We start from the raw sequence: 5,752 nt of genomic DNA, 5'->3' as shown, positions 1-5,752 counted from the left end.
ACTTCAAGGACGCAGTTTCAGGGCAGTGGCGTAGCTGTGGGTGCACGTCTGGCCCACCTACAGCCAATTAGCGAGTCATAGCGATTTTGACGTTCCTGACAAACCCAGAAGGAAGTACCACAAACTGCAGTTCATCTAGTGGCCGACAGGGGATGGATGCAGAAAGGAGCAATTCCCATAGACCCCCATGTTAAAATGCCCAACTTTACAGCAGAAATAAACATGTTTCTAGCCTGGATCCAATACAACTTATTCTGGATATAGTTAGATTCCACCTTCATGACTATGGAATAGGGAGTGCATTTTTTTACCGTGAGTAAATTAGTAAGTAAAGTAAGTTTTGCCGTGAGTGAATTAAAGTCTTATTTCTTCTTGAGGTCTGCAGTGAAGCGTGTACACATTTGCTGAATATGTAGTATGCAGTATTAATTCTCTTTATTCCTGACATGATTTCACCCAGCACTTCAGTGCATCCTCAATGTTGGTATCGCCATCAGAACTAATTTATTGTATTAATCCAAAATGTTATATTTTGAGCCCCACTCATATTAAATCACAAGTATCGTCCCCATATGCCTCTCCCTTCCTCCCCAACACAGACAGAAAATAGACTGCCTGGCCCTAATGGTTTCACTCATTGACAGATAATACTATGGCTGCAGGGTGTGGCTTTTGAATCTGGCTTGGTAGAAGACATCAGTGGAGGAAGAGTGCGGCTCTCACAGCTGCAGGTAAATTGGTAATTAGTAATCTTGTCTATTTATATCCCCTGCAGCGTGGCTCGCTGTCCTCGTGATTACAGTGAATATGCCAGCAGCATGCTCCCTGAGCCTCAAGTCCTGTGCTATTGTCTAGCCGAGTGCCCAAAAACCTGGTTGTGTTGTTTATTTGTAATAAAAGCACCAGTGTACGTAACTGTTCCACCTCGAGTACATGCTCCTGCGACAACTGAAGACATCAAACCCTGTTACTTCTTACTGAAGGTGCATGTCATTTAATTTCCCCTCTCTGCCCGGTCCTCCAATGAACCTCGGAAATTGATGTGGTCCACCATCATAAATGACATCTCAATTGCCTTAATTCTGCTCCAAAGAGCCAGGAGAAATAGAGAAAAAGTATCACCCTTAGTGAAAACCTTTCTCAGAAGGACATATCAGAATTCATGATTGCATTGAGTAAGTGGTGTGATATAGCAGAATGCACTGAACCTGTATCACTGCATCAGTGCTGCTGCTGTTTGTCTATCAAAACTGCTGGCTTTAATGCCAAGTTTGTTTGTTTTTATAAATTCAACTTATCATCTTTGTTAAGTGGAGGAACAAATCTAGAATAATTTCGACAGTAAATCACATTTTCTGTGCAAACTTAAACAAAAGATGCTGCAGAACACTTACACCCTAACAGGTGGATAGCTGTGCACTCATCAGTTTAATATTATCTGTTGATGGTGCACCCATTATCATTCCACCATTTGTTTGTTTACATGTTGCTTTGACCTAATCATTTCTAAGTGGTAACATTTGAAACAATCAATGTTGATTCAAATATTGTTCTATATTATAAGATATAAGATAAGATGGACCTTTATTAATCCCTCACACCATTTAAGATCCTTCATGCATAACGCCCATTCCATCTAAACATATTCCCTTATGCTTTTGGCTCTACTTCTTTAACTCCATACTTCTCCCACTGAAAGAGAGCTGAGATGCTTTCGAAGTTATGAAACCACACCATTCATTTTGGATTTTAATCATAACGAGATCCTGAATTGCTCAACTGTTCTTTTGTTTGAATTACTCGAGCAAGTCCAGCCATTTTTATTTTACTTGTCAAGCAACACAACCCACAATGATTAAATCCAAAGAAACAATCCAGAACAATTCAATTTTTCATTTGCATGAACGTGTGAACATCTCTTTTCCAAATTGCTCCTGAGATGGAGAAGTTAGTTTGATGAAAAAGGATCAGCCTTTGATTACAATCCTTTAAAGATCCATTAGACACTAAACATAATCCCTTCCTTCCATCGTCCTTCCCCCACACATTGATGTCTACGTGTGCCTGCCCCCAGGTGTTACTCTCAGGGGGAACGCAAACAACTCCTCCCAATGCTCAGGCCCATTCCCCCCCCCAGTGGCCTCACACTAAAGCAGGGTTGCTGAGGCAATCCATAAGAGATTAAAGAGGATCGAGGATTTTGTGTGGAAAATCACATTTTACACCGTTTAAAAGGGATCGATGGAGAGGCTGCTCAATGATTTCAATTCCGATGGTTTAGCACATCTTCTTTGTCAGTGTGATTAACTGGTTCAGGTGTTTTTAATGAAAAGACACACAAAACCTTCCTTTACAGTTTAATGAAAAGGATGTGTGGTCTGAGGAAATCACACTTCTACAAGAATCAGAAAAATATGTTATGGTTATCTGCATATAACAGTGTATTTATTTTTGAAACATTTTACGGACTATGATAGAGTAAAGTCATATACCTCATTCACACTAACACAACTTCGGTTCAAGCTCCGTGCTAGAGCTTTTCAGGTTCAGAACCGGTTCTTCGGTTTAGCTCCGGCTCTTTTCACACCGCCCAGAGTCCGACTGGTGCTGCATCATTGCGTCATCGTTTGCGTCATGACGTAACCGTTTGCGTGCCTGCTTCATAAAGCCAAACCGCGCGGAACCCCTCACAGCTCACACCGACAACAACAACAATGGCCGATTGTGTTGAAGCGCTACTCGTTTTGGTTTTGCTCTGTCGAAACGAAATGGAAGACCAGTAGGTAGCTGGTCTCTTCAGTGAACCACTGCTGCTTGTTAAGTTTCTACATCGGTGTGTACAAACTGGATAAAACTCTGGCTTTTTGTTGTTGTTCAGGAGTTGATCCCGCCCCTGCCCCCGCCTCAACGTAAGCGTGACGTATGCGGTGCTTTTGCTCTAGCCGGACAATTTTTTGGTGCTTGAAACGAACCGGATTCCGGAGCTAAGAGGCTGCTCCGCTGCGGTGTGAACAAGAAAACCCGGTGCTTTTCAAGCTCCAGCTCCGAACCGGCCCTGAAACACCGTTGGTGTGAATGAGGTAAGACTACATGCTTGATGTGAACAACTTCAATACAATCACTGAGTAAACTACATTTTTACATTGAACAGAGTTCAAAATGCATTACTCAATCAAATCTAATACGTAGTATAAATGCAAGGAAACATATCGCACACCTCCATACTGTATGTTCAGCTTTTGTTTAATTTCGACTCACATAAATTACACTCCTGTTTTAAACATGCTGCCTCCAAAAATAAATCAGCTAAAACATATGTCCATCCTACAAACAAACACAAAAGCTGGTAAAACACACATTAACCTGTTAGCACTCACAGATCGCCTACAGTACAGCCACACATCAGGTGTAATAAAGGAAGCTTTCTTTAATCATGGGCACAAGATGGAATATACTGTCAATTCTCTTTAACCTTCTTGGTATTGTTTATTTGGCTTCTCTGAAATGTTGTTGAAGCTGATTGGTTTTATTTGTTTGACAATAACTCATCAGCATCAAAGATAATAAACATTTTCTATTCTACGCTGTCAGCAATGTAGAGGTTTCTTTCCAGTATAACTAACTCTACTTACATCCTCATGTTTTATACAGTATGCACACACACTTGGACAGACACACTCACACACATTGGACACACACACACATTGGACACACATGCTGTATTGGACGACTTGTTTCAGTGCTTTTCAAGAAAACTTTACATTGTGCCCTTCCAAGACGCATGTCACATAAGAGGATACTTTGACATCCATTCTTATTTTTCTAACCTAAATTTAACAAGGATTCCTTCCTGGGAACTATTTTTGGTTTTTGCCTGTTACCCCAATCAAAAATCAATACTTTTATTTTGGGAGCATTGTCCATGCTAAAAATAGTCAAGAGGCATGCAACGCCAAACAGCTTGCTGAACCAAATGCCCCTGATCGATATAGGTTAGTGAATTATGCATGGGATTCTGGTACAGTACAACCCCGCCAAACCTCTTGTGCCTCTGATGTGACATTTCGTTAATATGAGAACATATACATTGTGTGCATATCATTTATTTTGAAGCCATTAACATAGTGCTCTTGCTTTTATTTTGGATTTTCTAGAGCTTAACGAGGTCATGCACAAATCAAGACGTGTAACCTCCCCTCCTAAGAAGGGATTGTTAAAGAAACAGGAAGCAGCGGACACCCGTCAACACATCTATACAGATGCTTTGTCAGGCAATGGTCCTTGAACTGCGAAGGGAGAGCAAAGCTGCATGAATGTGGAACTGTCTTGTTATCACAACAATCTCTCAAAAGCCTTTATTTCAAATGACACATGGTGATGCCTTTTATAATTAAAACTCAAGTGGCTCTATTTCATTTATTTATTCAGGCACGGCTGTTACTTTTCTTCCACTTTCATGCTTGTTCAAATTGATTTAACTTTTGAAATTGTCACGACAAAATAGGTTAGCTCCCGCAATTACAAAAGTGCTAATTAAAAAGAAAATGCAAATATATTCATAATTGTGTTGCTGTCTTATCTGTTTCATGGCTGGTGTTACTTTAAAGCAGGCAGGGGGGAAATTACCCTGAGAATTGAGAAAGAGATGAGAGAGAGAGAAAGAGAGGACGGCAGGGCGTATGGAGGGAAAAAAGAGAAGGAAAAAGCCCACAGTGCGATCTAATTAGCTGTCTCAGACAGATGACACTGTATTCTGACATGTTCCCTGTCACGCCATCAATTAACTGACCGGAACAATCTTTACCACGGCGCATACACACACACACACGTGCGTGCGTACACACACACACACACACACACACACACACACACACACACACACACACACACACACACACACACACACACACACACACACACACACACAGAGGTCACTCTGGGACATACCAGTTTGACTGCTCTCAGTTTGGCAACACTATATGCTTCAATATGGATGATGATTGACTTATCCACACCCCTTGACACCCTGATTGAATGAGGCAGATGTCTATAAGAAGCAGAACGGCTGTGGTGTGAGAGAAAAGGCTGACATTCAAAACTTGATAAATTAACACACACAATTATGCATTCAGGTTTGTGTTGATACATTTGAATTTGCACAAGCAGACAATGCAATCTATGTTTTTAAACATTTCAGATTTTTCCAATGTTTTACAGGCAATGTACAAACTCCTTTTCCATAAAACCTTTGAGATTCACATTTGTATTTTTAATTCTGTCATCACCCTTTATCATAGTTATTAAAGCACCGCTGTTTTCACCTGAAAGTGTTAGCATTGCGCTGAAGTGAATAAAACCACTTCTCACAGAACTTCATTAGGACTTCACAGTTGGTACAATTGTGATCACAGCATTTTCAGTTGAGAATAAAAAAATGTTTTCTTCATATATATATATGTCATTTTTTCTTTTAGGTTCAGTTGTACTTTATCCTTAACAGGGTAACCTTTATTGCTCAATTGCCTTTCCCTCCCTTACTGTACATTCATGTTCTACATCTTCGTACCTTCCCCTCCTTGTACGAGCATGAACAGGTTCAATGACTCATTAAACTGATTACCGTCATAAATCAAATACACTGTTGCCCTAGAAACCTGATTCGCACCTCTCAGGCCTCCCTTACTAAAACATACGTCCAGTTATAAAATACCATGCTAATATAATCAAGTAAGACATTTTCTAAGCAGTAAGG

The sequence above is a fragment of the Trematomus bernacchii genome, unplaced genomic scaffold (genome assembly GCF_902827165.1).
Source record: "Trematomus bernacchii unplaced genomic scaffold, fTreBer1.1, whole genome shotgun sequence".
In the NCBI taxonomy this organism is placed as follows: Eukaryota; Metazoa; Chordata; class Actinopteri; order Perciformes; family Nototheniidae; genus Trematomus; species Trematomus bernacchii.
Note: the sequence above shows the minus strand (reverse complement) of the source record.